This window comes from Hypanus sabinus, chromosome 13, assembly GCF_030144855.1.
Source record: "Hypanus sabinus isolate sHypSab1 chromosome 13, sHypSab1.hap1, whole genome shotgun sequence".
Classification (NCBI taxonomy): domain Eukaryota; kingdom Metazoa; phylum Chordata; class Chondrichthyes; order Myliobatiformes; family Dasyatidae; genus Hypanus; species Hypanus sabinus.
The window spans coordinates 24,810,801-24,834,474 of record NC_082718.1 but is presented as its reverse complement, the minus strand read 5'-3'; the positions used below and the strand labels follow the sequence as shown (position 1 = coordinate 24,834,474).

General features: G+C 40.6%; 1 long non-coding RNA gene across 5 annotated transcripts; it reads right to left on the bottom strand.

Annotated features, from left to right (window-relative positions):
* Positions 1 to 1,052: 1,052 nt before the first annotated feature.
* Positions 1,053 to 22,826, bottom strand: LOC132403726 (uncharacterized). Of its 5 annotated transcripts, XR_009515328.1 has the most exons (7): positions 22,548 to 22,826; positions 16,817 to 16,922; positions 15,717 to 15,973; positions 11,956 to 12,155; positions 9,882 to 9,937; positions 6,601 to 6,683; positions 1,053 to 1,918 (listed from the first exon to the last, which is right to left on the bottom strand). It is a non-coding gene; the product is annotated as an uncharacterized LOC132403726 (long non-coding RNA). The 5 variants fall into 5 exon arrangements; XR_009515325.1 differs by lacking the exon at positions 16,817 to 16,922; XR_009515326.1 differs by lacking the exon at positions 16,817 to 16,922 and having other exon boundaries at positions 15,722 to 15,973.
* Between the last annotated feature and the right edge of the window lie 848 nt (positions 22,827 to 23,674).

The following is a 23,674-nucleotide window of genomic DNA, read 5'->3' as shown; positions in this document are numbered from 1 at the left end:
GAAATGGTTGTCACAAGAGGACACAGGTTTAAGGTGCTGGGGAGTAGGTACAGAGGAGATGTCAGGGCTAAGTTTTTTACTCAGGGAGTGGTGAGTGCGTGGAATGGGCTGCCGGCAACGGTGGTGGAAGCAGATACGATAGGGTCTTTTAAGAGACTTTTGGATAGGTACATGGAGCTTAGAAAATTAGAGGGCTATGGGTAAGCCTAGTAAGGTAGGGCCTGTATTGTGCTGTAAGTTTTCTATGTTTCTATATTTCTAATCAGGTTTAATATCATGAGAATACATCATAAAATTTGTTGGTCACAAATCTCTTGTAACAAAGAACCTGTTGAATGCACCTTCCATTGGAAAAAAATGAGTCAAATATATTAGGGATTATAGATATTCCTTTGTTTCAAGAAGAATCTAATTTGAAATCTTTACTTTAATGCCACTGACTCTTTGCAATAACTTTCTTTAATTTACAGATCTATTCTTCATTGCAATAATCAGTGTACAATTCTCCTTCATGGATACCAAAAATACCTAAAATGTAATTCGCTTAGTCTTTAGTAATTTAAAAGATTTTGTTGAAGAGAACAAATTCCTGGGGCAGGCAATGGTTAAATTGGTAAGGGGAATCCCACCAGATTTCCTGCTCTTTACTTCCCAAACTCCTTCCTTTTAGATAATAATTCCAACCTTTCCCAAATCTCTGAGGAAATCACTACATTGGGGTACTAACATACACAAAATGTTGGAGGAACTTAACAGGTCAGGCAGCATTTATGGAAATTAATAAACAGTCGACATTTTGGGTCGAGACCCTTCATTAGGCCTGTTGGAGTTCCTCCAGCATTTAGTGTGTGTTACCCTGGATTTCCAACATCTGCCCCTTGTTTAATCACACTCCCCTCATCTGGGAATAGTAAGAGTGACTGAATCAGTGCAACGTGACTCTGCCTTAATCTCCATTCATTACTCTCTGTCTGAAAGTCATGTGTTTTTGGAAAACATTTCTCTAAGTAAAATGCTCTGAATTGAAAAGACTTTGGACAATCAAAGTCAGGTTTAATATGTTGTGAAATTTTTAGTTTTGTGGCAGCAGTACAGTACAATACATAATAACAAACAAAAACTACAAACTACAATAAGAAAAAAGTATATACTATCTATAATGAATGGGTTCATTGGTGATTCAGAAATCTGATGGCGGAAGGGAAGAAGTTGTACCTAATACATGAGTGTGTGTCTTCAGACTCCTGAATCTCCTCCAGGTAACAATGAGAAGAGGGCATTTCCTGAGTTATGGGGGTCCTTAATGATCGATGCAGGTTTTTGAGGAAATCCTCGATGCTGGAGAGACTAGAGCCCATGATGGAGCTGGGTAAGCATGCAACTACAGCACTTTTTTCTGATCCTGTGCAATGCTCCTCCATACCAGATAGTGATGGAACTAGTTGGAATGCTCTCAGTGGTACATCTGTAGAAATTTGATAGAGTCTTTTGTGACAGATCAGGTCTCCTCAAGCACCAAATTGAAATATAGCCGCTATTGTGCCTTCTTTGTAACTGCATCAAAATGTTGGGCCCAGTATAAGTCATCAGAGACATTGACACCGAGGACCTTGAAACTGCTCAGCCTTTCTACTGCTGGTCTCTCAATGAGGGCTGGTGTGTGCTCACTTGTCTTGCCTTTCTGAAGTCCACAATCAGTTCTTTATTCTGTCTGAGGTTGAGTGCGAGATTGTTGATGCAACACCACTCAACCAGCTGATTTATTTCACTCCTATACACCTCATCGTCACCATCTGAAATTCTGTCGTCGTTGTGTCATTGGTAAGTTTATAAGTACTGTTTGAGGTGTGCATAGCCACAGAGTCCTGGTTGTAGAGACAGTAGAGTAGTGGGCTAGTCATGCATTCCTGAAGTGCACCTGTGTTAATTGTCAGCGAGTAAGAGATGTTATTTCTGCATTGATTGTAATCTCCCAATGAGGAAGTCAAGGATCCAGTTCAGAACAAGCAGTGAGGTGTTCATTACATTGCAAAAAATAGGTACATAAACCGAAGACAATTATTACAAATATTAAACAGCATTTTAAGGAAACTTTACGGATTTATCCACTCATAATTGGGGTGAGTTTTTTTTAAATACATGACCAGAATTAAGTTGTGTATATTGACTGTTCGAGATCCTTAATTCTGTCTGAAAAGCCTCTATTCTGACATTCACTTTAAAGGACACTACGGCTATATTCACCATATTACTTATTTATTTACTATTAATTTGTTTTTTGGTTTGTACTTGCACAATTTGTCATTTTTTACATGTTGGTTGTTTGTTCATCTTTGTCTGGATGCAGTTTTTAAAATTCATTCCACTGTGTTTCTTTGTATCTACTGTGAATGAATCTGAGGATAGTATTTGGTAACATATACATTTTGATAATAAATTTACTTTGAAATTTTAATTTATAAATAATTTAGCCTCAGTAGCATACACACACCTATCTCCAGCTTAACCATTGAGACTCTGAATTGCTTCTGAATCTTTTTTAACACCCATATGACAGGAAGCGCAAGGATTTGGGGCCATCAAGAGAACTTTGATTTAGTAAACCCTAAAATTTCTTTTGACTCATTATTCAATTTGTTTTTATTTTTAAATAACTGCTGAATTTGGGGATGGAAACATATTGGTTATGTTCCAAATGACTCAGTACCATGAACTGAAATCCCAGGACAGCAGCTGTGGAATTCAAATTCAAGTAATTGGATAAACCAGGATTTTAAAAGGTTAGCACCACTAATAATGGCAAGATTAATGTAAAAAGCCAGCTGGCTCATTAGTGTCAGAGAATAATACAGCTTGGAAAGAGGCCCTTTGGCCCAATTCATCCATGCTGACCAAAATGCTCATCTAAGCTTGTCCAATTTGCCTGCATTACAAGAGCAAAGAGCAAGTTTATTCATTATACACATTTATATTTTTTTTTAGGAATTTGCTGTGGCGTGTTAGCATGATGTACAAAATACAATGTTCAACATCTATACGGAATAAAGAATTATGTAAAATAAGTCAAAGGATAAAGTACAAACATGAAATAACATATGCACAAATACACAAATACTAGCATGCATCTACAACGTAAACAGCTTTATAAGATGTGGTTTAAAGCACTTACCGTAGAGTGCAGTGACTGCTGTTATAGATGGGGTGGGGGAGGGGGCTATCTAGAATGATTGATCAGACTCACTGGCAGGGAGAAGAAACCCATATCCTTCTAAATCTTTTCTATGCATGTATTTGTCCTAATATCTTTTAAATTATATTAGAGTACAACCTCAATCACTTCCCCTGGCTGCTCGTTCCACATAGATACCACCCTTGGTATAAAAACATCACGCATCAGAAGTTAATTTATCATCAAAGTATGTATGCCGCCCACGTCTCTGAGATTCGTCTTCTCCAGGTAGCCATGAAACAACGAAAACTGTGGAAGTCAATTCAAAGAGAAACAGCAAACCCATTCCTGCCCACACAAAGAAGAATGGCAACATGCCCATCAACCCACCAAACCCAGCTCCCCTGTAGAAAACGCAACAAGAACATCAACCCTCAAGCCCCCTCCCCATACAAAAGAACAACAAGAGAGAACGAGCGAAAACACAGAATATAAAAACCATAAGACTGAAAAAGTCCGTAGTCCACAGTCCAAATCAATAAACACAGAACCTCTGTAACATCCTCCAACATCGTTGAAAGAAAAGACACTGCTCGAATGCAGATGCCACAGCAAGCCACTACACAGTGATAGGCCACACACAGATTCCTTTCTCTGGCAGCAGATGGATCCTATCTGTGAGCAAAAGGCAGGTGGTCGGCTCTGAACCCTCATTCACTTCGATGTTTCAATTTTTCCTGATGCTTTAATTGACAAATAATGGATGTTTTAACCAGTGAAATGGATTTGAACATCAGTTTGCGTCCCGTCTCGAAGTTTCTTCGCCTTGATGCCTCAAGGGCTCGTGCCCAAGCTTGCGTGCACTTCCCGGAATCTTCTCAGAGACAGCAAAGCACTGTCCTTTTTAAATCTTTCCTCTCACACCTTAAATATATGGCTTCTAAATCTTGGATTCCCTTTCTCTGAGGAAAAGGCTGCGTGCCTGTCCTCATGATTTTGTACACTTAAGTATTAACACCAGTTAGGAAAGGATATTTGCTGTCTTTACCCAGCTTGAATTAACATGACTCCACACTCAAAGAGCTTTGGATTGGTCTGGGCCTGCTTTCTGGAGACCATTCAGTTTGGGGGCAAGTAAGTTAGAATGTCTTATCCTATCTGATCCCAGAGACTCAAGTGGGCAGCGCATTAATGGAGATGGAATCTTTCAGATGATATGTTAACCTGAGGTCTCCTTCCACACTTTCTTATGTAAGAAAAATATCCCACGGTATTATTTCAGAGAAAAGTAAGTTCCTTTTTCACTCTTCTGTGTTCTGGGGAAAATGCAGGAGCTCAAAAGCCTGGATGACCAAATTCACAATAACTTCTTCTCTATTGTTATTAGACTTTGAACCCATCACCTTTGTCATATCCCAATTCACAGTGGTGTTGCCCCCTTCTCAAAACCTTAATTCTATCTATTTCAGTCATTCCATCATCTGAACATTTCACTTTGCACTACTATCCTTGCACCATTCTTTTGTTTTATATTTGTCAGTCTATTATAGTGTTATATTGATTATTACCTTAGATATTTTTACTCTGTGAGCTTCAAACATGCAAGGTAATTCATTACACCTTTGTGAAAATGACAATAAACTAATCCAAATCCAAATCCAGCATCTGAAGATTTCCTCATGTAATCCAAATCCAAACCAGGATCTTCCAAATATTCATCAGGAAATGATGGCAAGATGATTATATTACTGGATTAACAGCCAGAATCCTGGATTGTTCATGCAGAGAAATAAGTTTGGATCCCTCTACAGGGATTGTAGATTCAAATAATCACATAAATTGAGGGATTGTAATTCAAATAATCACATAAATTTCTCCTTAAAAACAGTCTTAGTAACCACCACCATGATTTTTATGAAATCTAATTTGGTTTACAGGTGTCCATCAAGGATGGAATTTGCAAACCTTATTTCTCTGGTCTATACAGGACTCCAGACTCCAATGAGAGGATTGACTATTTTCTGCTCTTCATTTCAAAGATAATTAGGGACGGATAATAAAAGCTGCTGTTATCAAAATCCCATTAACAAAGAAAATAAATTTAGAGGAAGTTATTCTTCCAACTCCATCACACAATTTTACCCTGTGGGAGAGCAGCAATCCATGTTGGCAATGGGCCGTAACTCCGGATTTGGAGGCCTGAAGTTCTAAGTCTGTGATTGGTGATTCTTGGGGTCAATATCAAAGATCAGAGCCTGATAGTCGAAACACCTGAATCACCATGTCCAGAAGTCAGAGGCCTGATGTCTGGGAGTCTGGAGGCCTGGTTGCGGCCTATCCTGTGGTTAGAAACCTGTCTGTATGTGACAGTGGTTGGATGGGTGGGAGGGAGGAGAGGGATTCATTTTGCTCTTGTTGTTTTGTTGTTATTTTTGTTGTGCTGTTGCTTGTGTTGCTCTGCAGAACAGTACAGGCATACTCTGTTGGTGCTGGAATGTGTGCAATACTTACACTTCCTTAGGCTGTGTTGGTTGTTGATGGGTTTTACAGTATGTTTTGATTTTTGTGCGATGAATAAATGAATCTAAAGGACACAATAGATCACAGGGAGTGATCTACTTTCCTGAATAAGGATGAGTTTTCAGGGTACTTGGAAGCAGATGATAAAGTAGACCAAAGTCAGTATGGTTTCCTTCAGGGGAATCTTGCTTGACAAATCTGTTGGAATTCTTGACAGTCTATGTCTTGGTGAACTGTGTATTTGCAAAGGTCAGGAAAAAGATGCTTAGGCCCTTGTCGAGTTTTGTACCAATCAGTTTTATAACAGGGGAGCCTCTGATCTATAAACTTTATTCAGGGGCACGTACTGAGTTGAGTGCCAAGTGCTACTGGAAGATCATCATTTCAATAAAAGACGCACCTTGGCCTGGTTGAATCTTGCTGGTCTTTCAGTTAAAAGGATGTCTGTGTGGGAATTCTGCTAAGAGGTATATTCCAGGGTGCAGGAGTACATGCTGAGGGATGCATTAAAGCCTTTAGCTTGGCATGGTAACACCAATGCCCTTGAATGAAAAAGCCTACAAAAGGTAAGAGACACAGCCCAGTGCAGCATAGGTAAAGTCCTTCCCATCTTTGAGCACATCTGCAAAGAGCACTGTTGTGGGAAAACAGGATCCATCACCAAGAACCCCCAACATCCAAGCCATGCTTCCAACGGGAAGAAGATAAGGTCTCACACCACCAGATTCAAAAATGGTTACGAACACCTCAACCATTAGGCTCCTGAACCTGAGTGGGAATCTTCTATCACTGAATTGATTCCACAACCTATGGATTCTACAACTCAGGTTCTCAATATTACTTACTACCTATTAATCTATTATTATTATTATTATTTCAGTTTTAAATTTTGTAACTGCGCAATTTATTACCTTTTGCGCATTGGTTCTTTGTCCATCTTTGTGTGCAGATTTTCATAGATTCTTTTGTGTTTCTTTGTATTTACTGTGAACGTCTGCAAGAAAATGAATCTCAGGGTAGTAAATGGTATATATACTTTGACAATAAATTTAATTTGAACTTTTTAAATAATTTGGTACAGCCAATACAAAAGCTTTGTGGAGAAGGAGCATAATTTAAATTCTCATAACTGGGACATTGAAAGTCTATTCTCTGTATAATAGCCCCTCATTCACTTGAAAGGGTTATTGCTCAAAGAAGCTACATGTGACTTGTTAATGGAACGCATTAACTTGATGATGCCACAAATGGATTGAAATAGAAAACACTATAGACTTGATGACATGATGAATTTACAGAAACTCATGCCAGGTTTTTTTGTTTTCCTTGCACATATTTTATAAGAATAAAGTTTACTTACAAAGTTTAAAAAAAAGCCTTTAAAAGTCACTCAAGTCTCACCAGGAAATACCTTGTGAGTCGTTTAGTCATATTCCAATGTGGCAGCTCTATGTTTATCAAAGGTCAGCTCTCCAAACACAGGGAGGGGTTAGTTTGATGAGTTAGCCTCCTCTAACCATCTACTTTGTTTAATCAGAATCAGGTTTAGTAACAGTGGCATATGTCATTAAATTTGTTGTTATGCTGCAGCAGTACATTCCAATGCATTATATACATTTAAAAAGTTAAATTAAATAAGTAGTGCAAAAAGAGAAAAAAGAGTAATGAGCTTGTGTTCATGGGTTCAATGTCTATTCAGAATTTGGATGGCAAAGCGGAAGAACCTATTCAGTTTGTGTCTTCAGGCTCCTGTACCTTCCTTACTATGGTAGCAATGAGAAGAGGGCATGCCATGGGTGATGGGGGTCCTTAAAGGCAGATGATGCCTTTTTGAGGCATCGCTCCTTGATGATGTTCTGAATGCTGGGGAGGCTAATGCCCATGATGGAGTAGACTGAGTTTACAACTTTCTGCAGCTTTTTCTGATCCTGTGCAATGGACAGCCCCACCCCCATACAAGACGGTGACACAGCCAGATAGAATGCTCTCCACAGTACATCTACAGAAATTTGTGAGTGTCTTTGGAGACATACTTCTCAAACTCCTGATGATACATGGTTGCTGCCATGCCTTCTTTGTAACTGTGTTGGGCTCAGGATAGATCCTGAGGATAGGTCTTGACTCAGGCTTGGACTCTGGATCTAGGCTCTGACTAGACTTGGTAAGGCAACAGGACTGGACGTGGGGGCAGGACGCAGGACTCCTGGGCTGGATGAGGACATGAAGCTCAAACTTGGACAAGGGAGAATGGAACACAGAGCCTTGGTCTTGGCAGACAGGAACGCAGAAGACAGAGCCGGGATCCCTCCTTGGGAACAGGATGTAGAGCCGGGACTCATACACAGAAAGCTGAACACGACAAGACAGTTCCCAACACTAGGTAGCGGCAAATGGCCGGACCTACCTAGCGAAGGCATGGACACAGAGACAGCTCCCAATGCTAGGTAGCAGCAAACAGCCAGATCTACCTAGTGAAGGAGTGAACACAAATAGACAATTCCAAACAATAAAAGACGGTTCCTTATCTGGACACAGCAAGGCTCTGGTCTTGTTTCAGCAGTAGAACTTGACAGCGAGAATAGGAAAGGTAGAAGGCAGGGCCCTAGGCGGAAGGTAGCAGGTGGGGCTACAGAAAGAAGGGGAAGGGAATGGCACAGTCCAGATTCAGGGTAAAAACAAAGACAGCCTGGCTTACCCAATGGAGGCAGGGACAGGAAGGGACAGGTCCAACCACAGGATAACAGCAAAGACAGCCTGACTGACCCCACAGAGGTGAGGACAGGAGACTGACAAGACAAACCAGCACCCGCACTCGAACCCAGGGCCACTTATATTCCCAGCCCCAAGATGAGCATCAGGTGCCTGTGAGTCAGCCCAACTGAAACAAGGGGCAGCCAGAAGACCCAGAGTCCGGAGTTCACAGACCGGACCATGGACCGGAATGTGGACTTCATAGACCAGACCATGACACAGTCAGTATACGTATATTGAATAGATTAAAAATCATGCAAAAACAGAAATAGTATATATTAAAATGTGAGGTAATGTTCACGGGTTCAATGTCCATTTAGGAATTGGATGGCAGAGGGGAAGAAACTGTTCCTGAATCACTGAGTGTGTGCCTTCAGGTTTCTGTACCTCCTATGTGATGGTAATAGTGAGAAAAGGACATGCCCTGAGTGCTGAAGGTCCTTAATAATGGACGCTGCCTTTCTGAGACTTGAAGATGTCCCGGGTACTTTGTACGCTAGCATCCAAGATTGAATTAGCTCAATTTATAACCCTCTGCAGCTTCTCTTGGTCCTGGGCAAGAGCCCCACCCCCCATACTGGACACTGATGCAGCCTCTCAGAATGCTTTTCACAGTACATCTTCAGAAGTTTTTAAGTGTTTTTGTTGACATTTCAAATCTCTTCAAACTCCTAATGAAGTACAGTCTCTGTCTTGCCTTCTTCATAACTGCATCGACATGTTGGGACCAGGTTAGGTCCTCAGAGATCTTGACACCCAGGAATTTGAAACTGCTCACTCTCTCCACTTCTGATCCCTCTATGAGGATTGGAATGTATTCCTTCATCTTGCCCTCCCTGAAGTCCACAATCAGCTCCTTCGTCTTACTGACTGAGTGCCAGGTTGTTGTTGCAACACCACGCCACTAGCTGGCATATTTCGCTCCTGTACACCATCTTATCTCCAACTCTGGTTGCAACAACAGCAAACCTTTAGATGGTATTTGAATTATGCCTAGTCACACAGTCATGGGTATAGAGAGAGTAGAGCACTGGGCTGAGCACACACCCCTGAGGTGCACCAGTGACACTTTATTGAATTCCGATAATGGAAACAGGGGAGGCTTCATAGTGGCTTCCTTCCATTGTCATTCCAAACCAATTTCACAAACTACCATCAGGGTGGAAGTGCAGGATCCTGAAGGCACACACTCAATGACTCTGAAACAGTTTCTTCCCCTCTGCCACCAGAATTCAGAATGATCCAAAACACTACATCATTATTCCTTTCTTTTAGGCTCTATTTATTTTTGCAATTTACAGTAATTTTAAGTCTGTAGAACTGCTGCAAACAATAAACTTTAGATTGTTAGTCAGATAATAAATCTGATTCTGTCTGCTCAGAATGCACAGTACAAAGAATGAGAACAATAAATAGCATGTGTGCTTAACTACATTATTACCTTAAGTTGCTACTTCATTTTGTATTCTATTTCAAAAATCGATGAGATGATTTTTGCTGAAAGAAAGGCAGAGGATTTGAATACACAGAAATATTGTGTCACAGGATGAATACTGGGAATTCTTTACAAGTGGAAAAATGTCAGTAGATTGTATATGTGAAGTAATTCTCTGCAAGTATATATCAAATACCAAGATCCAACATATATTTGAAATACTGTAGAAGATTCTTAGCTCAGGTTGCCTGTTTGGAAGGTTGGTTGATTGCCAAGCTTGGCAAAGTGTTTGCAAATGCTTCAGCTCCAGTTGAAAAGCCATCAGTAATGCACAGTAAAGGGTGTTGCCTCCTAAGTATGTTGGTTCTGAATGAATATTGATTAGATACTGTGATTTGGTTGGCTGCTTCAAAACACAATGAACAGTTTAGCATTAGAAGATTCTGATTGGCTAATTTCAAGGGAGGTCTTTTGGAAGTGTTTGCTTTGCTCTCCAGATCCCGAGATCACTGGTGATTTGTTGATTGTTAACATCATTGTTTCTCTTTTCTCCTTAAGTGTTCATATACCTCATCTATGTCAATGTGTTTGTTGATGGATCCTTCTGCAGAGAACCATGCCTTGAGAAATTCTTGCTCTTTTTTTGTTCTTGCTTCAGTCAAGACTCTAGCTGTCATTCAGTTGAAATAGTGTCCCTCTTTGTCTTCATGAGCTGATACTACTGAAGCTTTGAGAGTGGGACATGTCTTCTGCTCCCTAGCTGATGCTTGTGGAGCCTGGTCAATAGTTTTCTTCCTGCTTGACCAATGTAGCACTTGTCACAGTCACTACAATCATCAATATGTATTCAGACCCAGGGGGGTATACAAGCCAGCATTCGGAGGAGCCAACACCTTCAACTGTGCACTGACAATGGCTTCCTGATTGGAGCTGAAACACCTGTAAACACTTTGCCAAGCTTGGTGATCAACAAATGTTCCAAATCCGACATATATACTTAGAGTCTCCAGAGGCCAGAGCACTTCACTTCAGATTGACATTGAGAGAGTGATGTATTAATAGCAGCACCTTCTTACTGCTAGACATTTAAACTGAGCCCTCATGGATCCCATGGAAATAGTACACTGAGTTATCTTCTGTATCCTGGCCAGTATTAATGCTTTACTTGACGTAGTAACAGATCAGGTTTTTTCGTCAAAATATTGTTCTTGGGAACTTGCCATTCAGAAGTTGGTTGCTATGTTTCCTATATTACAAGAGTGGCTACACTTCATTGACTGGTTGGCTAGCTCTTTAAGGAGGCTCTGAACAAAACTAGATGAAATATGGGCATTTCTTGGATTAAACCAATGCGTAAGTCTCCTGAGTCTAGTTGAAGGTTCGTGGTTTAAAATATCCCTCAGAGACTTGGTTGGAGGCTCTAATGCACAAGATCTGAAGTGGTTGCAAATGTTTGTAGACTCAGCTATCTCCATCATGGGTACATCTTTCCCCACCATCAAGCACATCTTCAAGAGGCTAATTTCCATTGTTAAGGACTCTAAACATCCAGAACATGCACTCTTCTTGTTACTACCAACAGGAGTTTGAAGACATTTACTCAACAATACAGGAACACCTTCTCCCCCCTCTATTATCAGATTTCTTAATGGTCTATGAAACAAATTAACATTTCTTTATAATTCATTTTCTTTGTCAGAACTGGGGAAAGAGATGAGAGAAGGTAGGTTTAGGTTGCAGGTGGCAGAAGAAAGGGAAGTTCTGTGATAGGTTGAGGCCAGAGTTCCCTTGGGATGAATTGTAAAGGCCTTGGAATTAAATATGCTGTTGGAAGCTCTTAGAGGCTTATAATAAAGATAAAGAAATCTAATATGTTGCAACTTCAGATTTCCTGCAAGATTTAATGATTCATTTTTGTGTTATCTCAATGTTGTAACCAAGATGTACTGGAATTGGCTACTGTGTTTTTTCACATTACAAGAATATTTCACTGGTTGTAAAGTTGGAATGTCTTGAAAGGCATGTGCAAGACATCATTGAAATGCATATCATTCGTGCTGATGTGAAATTGCAAACTTACACAGGCATGACATCGCAAGGCGAGTGTAAATAACATCTTGTGCATTTCAGTCATGTCAGTGAAACAGCCGTCCAAGAAAGGTACTGTTTCTTGGAGCTTTTGCCTGCATCCTCTACTGCCTCATTCCTCACAGCAGACCGTCAACTTGCTATTTCTTCAGACAGAGCTTCCTTACTGCTGCTGAGGTGTAGCGGTGATGTCTAATCAGTAAAACACAACCATAAGAGACAATTAAAAAAGCCTGACAAAAGAACAAGGACTTTCCATATTTTTACAGTTACAAGGAAATGAAAGGAGCAGAGAACGAAGAAGTTGTTTTTTTTTAGATCAATCATGTAAATAATTCTAGAATGACTGCAACAATGAAAATGATATGGGTTTTCAACCAACAACCAGGATGTTAACATTTTGTATGCTCATGTTGCAAAATTTGTCGACAAAAGCTGACCACCGTTAAGTTCATCTTACACTCGGACATGAAAAATATTTTTTTTTCCTTTTCTGCCAATAGAAATAATAAATCAAACATCTTAGAAAGTCTTTAAAATTGAGGAGCCAGCCAGAGGAGATCACATTTAAAATGTTTTTTCTAACAGAAATATACACAATTATTTAAAACAAGGTTTATAATCTTGATTTAAATATAAATACCTGTTGCTAAAAGTCTGCCTGTATGTCTAATTTTTTTGCAGTCTTGAAAATCAAACTAGATATCTCAAAATAAGGTTAATATAATTTTCAAAATTATTAAAATATGAAAATTGAACTCTAGTCTAGCTTACAGTACTTTGTAAGTACTCCAATATATGCATAAATATTGTAGAAATAGATGATGATTTTTATTATTTGGCTATGGGACTCAATGGGGTTGAATTGGCTGCCAGTTGCAGACTTCCTACAATCACCATTGCCTTGAGTTCTAAGCGTGTGATTAATGTTACCTGGCAGGTACTATATGTAATCCCAGTTGGAAATAGTGACCACCTATAAGGCAAACTGACCTTCACTGATAAAGTGTTGTCACATTACAGCTTTCAAGTGCTAAGTGCTAAGAATGTTCCTGAATGGTCACAACATTTAGAAATATTCAATTGCTATTAAAAATGAATGGAAGTTAAAATTTTTTAGGAAATAGTAGATTATAAAGAAGGGAAATAAATCTACAAAGTTAATGTACATTAAATATTTAAAAACATTTATGGAAGCTCAACTTTTCAAATGTTAAGTTACAACAGTATATTTTGTGGACTATCAGGATTTCTGTCAAAGTACTTTCTGGATTTTCCCATCAAACCAAAGAAATACAGAGGTCACTGTCAAATCCGTATTGCAAATGCAGTGAGTTATGCCATTAATACAACTACATTATTATTGTTGTTACTGTTGACATAAGAATATCATATTTTGTAGACATGTAGAGATGTAGACATATTAGAGTATTAGGCTTTTGAACTTTAATTTGCATTGGCTGCTGAATTTTTATTTAACCTACAAAGTGTGAGGCATCTATGCTGCACACTGCTGGTTAAATTGTCCAGGTTGGTGCTTGGATTAGGGAGCATTTCTTACCAGGAGAGTTTGAGTGAGCTGGAGCTTTCCTCTTTCTTTGGAGCAAAGGAAGATGAGAGGTGTCTTGATGGAGGCGTGCAAGATGATAAGAGGCATAGGTAGATTGGAGAGCCAGAAACTTTTTCCCTCAGGTGAAATGGCTAATACAAATGGGCATAATTTTAATGTGATTGGAGGAAAGTATAGGTGCATGTCTGAGGGAAGCTTTTTACATAGAGAATGATGAGTGCATGGAACATGCTGCCAGGGGTTGTTGTAGCGGTAGATATATTAAGGGCATTTAAGAAACTCTTTGATAAGCATGTGGATGATAGAAAAATGGAGGGCGGTGTAGGAAGGAAGGGTTAGAGAGATCTTAGAGTAGGTTAACAGTTTGGTACAACTTTGTGAGCCTGGTGGCCTATACTGTCTGTAACGTTCTGTGTTTTAAAGCAATCTAATATAACAGTATATGCTCTAAATCCCACTTCCGTCCATTGAAACTAATGGATAGTAATTTGGGTGCTCCATTCTGAATCTGGTTCACACCGTTTGAGCAGATATCCCACCATAAGTTTTGGAGGAATGAGACAGGTTTTCACATGGCCGGTCAACTTGGTGAGGAATTGCTAAATTACTGATGGCATTCTCAGTCATGATCAGAAGATTTCAGGAAAATAAGTAAAATAAAATTAAATGAAATCACAGGACTTCAGAAATATACAGTAAAAAGGTCATTTGTCCCATAGCATCCATGTCAGTCTCAAGAAGAAATTTAGAGTAATCCCATGACATGATACTTTGTTTCTGTATTAGACATTATGGCCCTTCAAGTGCTCATTGAGATTTAAAGATTAGATATTAGCTTTACTTATAATATGTATATCAAAACATACAGTGAAATACATTGAGGATTTGCTGAGGGGCAGTCTGCAAGTGTCACCATGCTTTTGGCACCAAAATAGTAGGCCCACAACTTACTAACCCTGAGCAATTATGTCTTTTGGAATGTAGGAAGAACGTGGAGCACCCAAGGGAGATCCACACAGCCACAGGGTGAACATACAAACTCCTGACAACAGCGGTGGGAATGGAATCCCGATCTTACGGCTGGCTCTGTAAAGCATTACAGTAACCACTATACTACCATGATATTTGTTGGATCATAAAAAATATGTCCTTTCGTTGACTTGTCTAGTATTGTTGAGTATTGGTTGTTAGCACTAAATGGGAGCTAAAGTACTGATGACCCATTTTAACTGTCTCAATACTTAATGCCTGATGCACCATCAATAACTCTCGGAGACGTGAGGCGAGATATAGGCTTTTATTGGCTGGAAGAAAGAACAAGCAGCAATTGACCACCACACTACATCCTGGAGACTGAGGCCGGGGCTCAGGCTCCAATCGCCTTTATACCGGGGTCTGTGGGAGGAGCCACAGGAGCAGTCAGCGGGGAGGCGTATCCAGACAGGTATATGTAGTTCACCATAATGCCACTGTATTTGACATCAGAGTTGGGATATGTCAGATGGCTGGCATTATAGTGCCTATCTAGCCGGCTGGTGGTGTAGTGGCATCAGCGCCAGACTTTGGAGCGAAGGCTCCCGAGTTCAAATCCAGCTGGCTCCCTTGCACACTTTCCAACCATGGAGCATCGAGGTAGCAAATCAGCCTCGTAAAAACAAGAAAGCCTGCTTAAACAAACGCCATCAGCATGGCATCCTGATGACTCCACTTCAAGTTAAGGACTTTCTTCTGTGTTGGCACGTGGCCAAGTGGTTAATGTGTTGGGCTAGTGATCTGAAGGTTGCTAGTTCAAGCCTCAGCTAAGGCAGTGTGTTGTGTCAAGCTTGAGCAAGGCATGAACCACACATTGCTCTGTGACGACACCGGTGCCAAGCTGTATCAGCCCTTGCCCTTCCCTAGGACAACATTGGTGGAGTGGAGAGGGGAGACTTGCAGTATGGTCAACTGCAGGTCTCCCATACAACCCTGCCCAGGCCTACGCCCTGGAAACTTTCCGAGATGCAAATCCATGGTCTCTCGAAATTAAAAGAAGCCTATAGCTTGGCGAACAAAGCAAATTTTTACTCCTGAAAAACAAAAAACAATCTTCTTTCATAACACAAATTTTAAATCAACACAAAACCACGGAAGGAAACAGATTCCACCAGATAGGCTTGAGGCCAAAATTTTCTATGGAAACCTACCTTACCTCTGTGTCCCTGAGCTGTCAAAGACTTTCAGTTCAGACGCATCACTTCCCTTCAATCACCTCTCACGGTTCCATGCAAATCTAGCATCAGATGTAGGAGCAGCTTGGAAGCATAAGTGAACTGGTAACCAGAAGAGTGAGACCAGAAGGTGTTCAGGTTCTTAAGATCAGATATTCATTTGCTGGAGTTTAGGATGTAAATATTAGAATGGGAAACAAGTAAAGAAAGGACCAATGTTTGTCCAGAATGACCTAAAGAAAGATAAAGAGATTAGGTTAACATTATTTGGCACATGTATATTGAAACATGCAGTGAAACATATTGCTTGCATCATTGTTTATGATATGGGGAGTAGTCCTCGAGTGTTACCATGTTTCTGGCACCAAAATAGCATGCCACAACTTACTAACCTTAACCGTAAGCCTTTGGAATGTGGGTGAAAACCCACAAAGTCATGGGGAGAGCATACAAACTCCTACTGGACAGCGGTAGGAATTGAACCACAATCTTCTAATCGTTGGCATTGTAATAACATTACACCAACCTTCAGTGCCCAGTATTTAAAGTACATAGACGTGCTCAATTTATTTGTAGTGGAAATGAAAATTAAACAATTCTGATCAATTTATTCTGGGTTCATGATTTCATATCGCTGTAAATACCAAAGACGTATCCCATGAAGTTTTCCATCTGCAGTTCACACATCATGATATGACAGTTGTAGTGCCTTTGCTTTGGGAAAATGAAAATGTGCTTTGGAATATTTATCCTTTTTTAGAACATGAAATATTGAAGGAAGTCGAGTATGTATTAAAAACAACAGAGAAATGGCCCAGAAAGTATATATAGACCTGAGGGGAGAGAAACAAGATTCTACAGAAGGAATCTGTAGGTTAAACTAAGTTCTTTGAAGTTACATCTTGTCTAAATTTTGGTGCACTGAGTGAGAATGAAAATTCCAGTGAGATTGAAAAGCAACGACTCTCCCTGGGAATTTTGCAATGTTAGAAAAGGAATTAAACTTTAAAAGATTAAATACAGGCATGGATAAACACACACACACACAAATATACTAGGTGGCTACTTTATTGTACCTAATAAAATGGCCACTGAGTGGATGTTCATGGTCTTCTGCTCCTGTAGCTCATTCACTTCAAGGTTTGACATTCTGTGCATTCAAAGATGCTCTTCTGCATACCACTGTTGTAACACATGTTTATTTGAGTTATTGTCACCTCCCTGTTGGCCTGAATCAGCCCAGCCATTCCCCTCTGACAAGGCATTTTTGCCTACATAATTGCCTCTCAACGCATTTTTGTACCATTCTTTGTGAACTCTAGAGACTGTTATGCGAGAAAATTACAGATCAGTTGTTTCTGACATACTCAACCCACCCCATTTGGCACCAACAACCATTCCGCAGTCAAAGTTACTTAGATGGCATTCCTTTCCCATTCTGATGATTGGTCTGAACAACAACTGAACCTCTTGACTATGTCTGCATGCTTTTATACATTGCGTTGCTGCGACATGATCAGCTAATTCACTATTTGCAGGTGTATACCTAATCAAAAGGATATTACAAGGCAACCAATGAAGTTAAACAACTGTAATCCATTCAAACAGAAAACACAACTTCTTTTTACCAGCAGACCATTTCTCTTAATGATCACAATGAGCTCTCTCACTTGCACTGGGTTATTCTCCAGAGAAGGTTCAGCAGTTGAAGGCTATGCCACTCCTGTTCAGCAGCAGTTCAGATACAGGCCAATTCACTGGCCGATCTATGTCAATCTTGGAGGAAGGAATATTCTATAATTTATTAGAGAACCTGTCTCACAATTAGGTAACTCAGTGGTCATCATTAGTAATAAACTTTTGTATCTTGCACAAAGGCATCAATGCACAATGTGCAGGATTGGAAAAAGCTGCAGAGGATTATAAACTCAGTCAGCTCCATCATGGGTACAAGCCTCCCCACCAACAAGGGCATCTACAAAAGGTGATGTCTCAAGAAGACACCATCCAACATTAAAGACCCTCACCATTCAGGACATGCTCGTTGCTACCATCAGGAAGGAGGTACAGGAGCCAAAAGATGCATACTCTACATTTTAGGAACAACTTCTTCCTCTCCATCATCAGATTTCTGAATGGTTCATGAACCTATCAACAGAACCTACTATTTTGCTCTTGTTTTGCACTACTGATATATTTGTTATATATTTCTCGTTGTAACTTAAGGCATTTTTAATGTCTTACACTTTGCTGCTGCAGCACAACAAATTTCACAACATTTGTCATTAAAGTAAACTTGAGTCTAATTTTGATTCTCATTCACATGTTCACTTGGTTCCCAATCTGTTGCACCGTGTATACGTGAGCCCATGATTTTTCTCAGTACAAGCATGGTAGCCACTATATTATACCAAGATCTTGGGTGATTTTGTTCAATGCTTAATATTCTTCAAATATGCCCTTCAATAATCAGAGCCTTGGTAACTGTTGATCAGGATGCCCTCAGACAATCCTCTGTCAGAATTCTCCAAGAGGAAGTGGCATCTCCAGGAAGGAATCACGCTGCAGCATTAAGAAACAGTCAAACTGGATCATTTGTAAGAGATAAAATTAATTATTGATATGCAGAGACCGTAGAACTGATTGTTTTCTTGCAAAAATAGATATCAGAATTATAGGTGAAACCATTCAGAAAAAAAAGTCACCAGCTCTTGGTTCTCAGCAAGACAAAACTTTTCAACATGTTGCTCTTCTGCAACAATTTTATTTCTGGTTCTAGTTTCAGGATGTTTTAGATTTTATTTTTTATTCATATTCCACTTATCCTGTCAGCTGCTTTGGATCTTTGGGGGCAAGTGGTTGAGAGATTAATTGGCTGTTGTTCATGGGTAGTTGGTTTATTATTGGCATATGTACCAAGATAGAGCAAAAATCTTTTGTCTGCATTCCATTCACACAGATTATTCCATATATGTACATTGAGGTAGTATATAAAAAAAGAAACCAGGTGCAGAATATAGTGTTACAGCTACAGAGAAAGAGCATTGCAGATTGACAAATAAAGTGCAACTCTCATGACCAAGAGTTCAAGAGTTGGATATTAACAGACAAGGGGTATATTCAGGAATCTTATAACAGTGGGGTAGAAGCTGTCCTTGACCGTACTATTCTCAAGTTTTTGTATCTTTGACCTGATGGGAGGAGGGAGAAGAGAAAATATCAGGATAACAAGGGTCATTGAGTACATTGGCTGCTCTCCAGAGGCAGTGGGAGCACAGACAGAGTAATTGGAGGGGTGGCTGCTTTGAGTATTGGTCTGGGCTATATCCACAGCCTTCTGTATTTTTTTCTTCACTATCTTGGGCAGTGCAGTCACCATACTAAGCTGTGACACTTCAAGATAGTTGTGATACGGCAATGTTGTGTACATTTAGAATCTGATGAGTAAAATTTGATTCAATTATCACTTACCAGCTTGTACTCCTCTTCCCCCCCCCCCATATTCTTATTCTGGCTTCCTCCCCCCATTCCTTTCCAGTGCTGATGAAGGAACTCGGCCCGAAACACCAAATGTTTATCTCTGTCCATAGAACGTGGCTGTAGCTTCTGAATGAAACTGTGGTAGAAGCTGGAGAAGCCCAAGAAGTGCTCCATCTGTTTGAGGGTATGTGAATGGGGCCATTCTATAAAAGTGAATACTTTCTCTGTGCCAATGGCTATGCCATGGAGAGAAAAAACGTCACACAGGGAGAAAATGACTGGGGTGTGGAACCGATTCTTTTCTAATTTGCGGAACATTTGGCTTTCTGGAAAAGGAAGAAGAAAAAGTATATATGATAGATAGATAGATAGATAGATAGATAGATAGATAGATAGATAGATAGATAGATAGATAGATAGATAGATAGATAGATAGATAGATAGATAGATAGAGATTGGGTAAGAAGGGGAGGAGGGGCATTAATGGAAGTTAGAGAAATCAATGTTCACACCATCAGGTTGGAGGCTACCCAGACGGAATATCAGGTGTTGTTTCTCCAACCTAAGCGTGGCTTCATCTCAACAGTGGAGGAGGCCATGGATTGACATATCGGAATGGGATTACTTATCCTTGTAAGCGGAACAAGCGGTACACCTGCCCTTACACTTCCGCCCTGACCACCATTCAGGGCTCTAGACAGTGAATCTGCTGCTGTGGTATACTGTGTCCGGTGCTCCCGGTGTGGCCTTCTATATATTGGTGAGACCCAAAGCAGACTGGGAGACCATTTCTACCTACGCTCTGTCTGCCAGAGAAAGCAGGATCTCCCAGTAGCCACACATTTTAATTCCACATCCCACTCCCACTTCCAAATCTCTTACTATCTCTTTTTTCCATTAGCCCAACGAAAGGTCTCGGCCCGAAACATCGACTGTACTTGTTCCTATAGATGCTGCCTGGCCTGCTGCATTCCACCAGCATTTTGCGTGTGTTGCTTGATTTTCCAGCATCTGCAGATTTCCTCATGTTTGAGTATTCATTTAGTATTGGATACTGCCTTCAGCTGCGGTGTTGGCATTCACTTTCTATTTGAGAATTTTAGTCAACGCCCCAGTATGCATATTGTTTTCCTTTCCCTTAAAAATTCTGCTAGGTTTGCATTAGTTGACTTGTTTCAGTGTCTCTATCTCTGTCTGCACTTGGCCTCAGGGAGGGTTGGTACCCAGGAGGAGGTCAATTGCAGTCATGTGTCTGTGCTGCAGCGAGTGGCTGATTCCCTTTTAATAAAGGTGATGGCTAGGTTGTGATGTTCCTGTGGGAGTTTGGTGAGGTCAAATATTTCATCCATTTCCACAAATTTACGTTTGAAGTCAACTGACATAGGTGAGACCCAAGCTCAACAGTACTCCAGATGACCAAGTAAAGTGAAGGTTGCGAGTGGAGAGCCAGGGTGTGAAGAGTGTTGGAATTGGATGGACATTCTGTAATCTCTGCCACTCAGGTGCACAGGACCTGTGCACCTTCTGACGATTCCAAACTCCAAGGGACTTCCATCAATGGCCGTGAAACTGAAGTGGTGAGAGACAAGTTCTGAAAAGAGTCCAATCTGTGCACAGAATCCGATCCGGACAACTCTCTGTTGTGGCAGAATCCAGCAGAGCCTTCTGAGCATGTAGAATAATGGAGTGTGGAGGAAGACAGAGAGAGTGTGATGGGCTTTGGTGCTGGAAGAAGGAGCCAGGGAGAGCTTGCCAGATAGAAACCCCCTTGTCTCTACCTGGAGGCACCTTTTTCTGGGCACAGCGTACATTCTGCAGTCAGCTGATCCAAAGCAGATGCACACGTTGTTTCTTCAAAGATGCTCATACTCAATAGGGTTAAGGGAACTTTCCCCAATTGCATGGGTACTGGAGGGTCCTGGTAAAAACTTATATTATTTATTCATGGAAAGGCCATATCTGGAGCACCAATTATTAGGGGAACCAGTCAGTTACCAAATCCTCCAATCATAATCAGTATTACTATGAAGAAAATCATTACGAAGGCATGGGCTGTAACGATCACATTGTAGATCTGGTCATCCCCCAATAATGCACAGGTGAAGTATCAGATCCACTGCCTCCCTTCCTAGATGGTCAAAAGCCCATCACACCTTGGTGGTCAAATCCACAGATTTGCTGCGAGTGATGGCTTTATTGTCCGAGTTAGCAGTGGCGCAGGTCAGAGCTCACCCAGTCAAGGGAGAGGCAAGAAAGGCAATCTAGGACAAGTCCGTAGAACATGGAGACAGTTGGAATTCGAGTGTTAGACACACTGGGGCAGGAGGTTGCAGCATTGGGTTAGAGAGCTGCCAAAGCATTCCACCATTGGAATTCAGGGCTCAGCGGGAGAAGGTTGACGAGTGTGGAATTGCTGCACCGAGGCGGAGTTGGACAATAATGACGGATGGATAGTCAATGGTTCCTTGCTGCTGTTGGCTCATGTCAGCAGATGACTCCCTTTAGGTGAGCATACTCTGTTGGGTCAATCAGTGGTTCTTTCATTCTTTCAGGAAGTATGGAAGAAGCTTGACCCAAACACAAAGCTGCAGGGACAGCTTTGAACAGTAACTGTAATATAACACCACAAAGTAACAAGCCACAAAACAAGAGAAAACTGAAACTGAACACAACAGTAACAAGGTAAACTTGGAGCAACTGATTGAGAACTGCTGGTCTGATGAGTGAACAAGGACCGTGGATGAGAACAGGCATTTAACAGGCTGCAGATGATGAGTCTGGAATGAACAGCAGGTGAATCCTTTTAGCTGGGTGGAGATTGGGAAGCCTGCATATGCAGGCTGGGAGGTATCAGTGGAAGCGGGACTGATACTATGATGTTTGTTAGAACTTGTATATCGGGAAAAAAAATTGAGGGTGGTTGAGGACCTTGGGGCTGAGTCTGCCAGGGACTGATGGAACTGATACAATGTGTGCCCCATGTGGGATTTTGTTCAGTACTACTCTCAGGCTTTTTGAGATACTCTGAAACATAAAAGGTACCATATAATTTCAAGCTGTTATAATGCAATTTCTTTCTACATACTGTAGAACATAGAACATTTCAACATAGTAAAAGGCCATTTAGCCCACAATGTTGCATTGAACTAATTAAGCTAATCATACTTCATCTCTTCTTCCTGCACTTGGCCCATATCTCTCTATTCTCCACATATTCATGCGCCCATTTAAGAATCTCTTAAACGCTTATACCTTATCTACCACCACCAGACCTGGGAGCACATTCAAAGTATCCACCACTCTGTGTGTGGGGAAATAGAAGCTTACCTTACATATCTCCTTTGAAATTTCCCCCACTCATCTTAAATGAGTGCCCTCTCGTAGTACATTTCAACCCTGGGAAAAGGATACTGTTGTTTTCCTTAATTATGCCTTACATAGTTTTAAAAATATCTTTCTGGTCTTTCTACAGCCTCCACCTTAATTTATCCAACATTTCCTAATACAACAAATGCCCTCTAATCTCGGCAGCATTCTGGTGAGCCTCTTCTGCATCTTCTCCAAAGCTTCGAAATTTCTCCTATACTGGGGAGACCAGAATTGAGAGCTTACTCGTCTAACCAGAGAAAAGTTAGCTTTATTTGTTACATGTACATTGAAGCATGTCATGTCATTGTCACATGTCATTTTTGCATCAATGATTAACACCGTTTGAGGAATGTGATGGAGCACCCTGCAAGCACAACCATGCTTCCTGTGCCAACGTAGCATTCTCAGTTTATTAACCCTAACTCTACATCTCTGGAATGTGAGACGAAACCAGAGACCCCAGGAAAAACTGACACAGTCATGGGGAGAACGCACAGACAGCAGCAAGAATCAAATTCCAATTGGTGATGGATGGCACTGTTAAGTAATTGTGCTAACCACTACTGTGCTACTGAAATGTGTTATTTGCTGTTTTATAAGCTTGTAATGTAATTCCTGACAAAGAAAGGCAAGCATAACCTGCACCTTCTTCACTACCCTGTCAACTTGTGTGGCCACTTTTAGGAAGCAACTGGTTAATAATTGCCCAGGACTAAACAGTACTTCTGAGGTTTGGTTAAATGAATGTGGAAGGGAATATTATTTGTGTGTCACAACAGGATGATGGGAGTTTAGATTGCCATGGACTATTTCATGTTTGAGTAAGCAGGGGCGGTAATGTTTTTCTTTACTTCAAAAAATCTTGGAAGAAAATCAAAAAGGAAGATATTGTAGGAGTCTCGGCACTGACAAATGTTGTAATAAAAAGCAGTGATTTGATATTCAGAGAGAACAACATTGGAAAGAACACATCTGTGGGCTGTGACTGTCACATAACCAAGCCAAGGGGAAGTGTTGTTCTCCATGGACTAAACCCCCATGTTAATCAGCGCCTCCGTGTCTAGAACAATATGGGAATTTGTAAA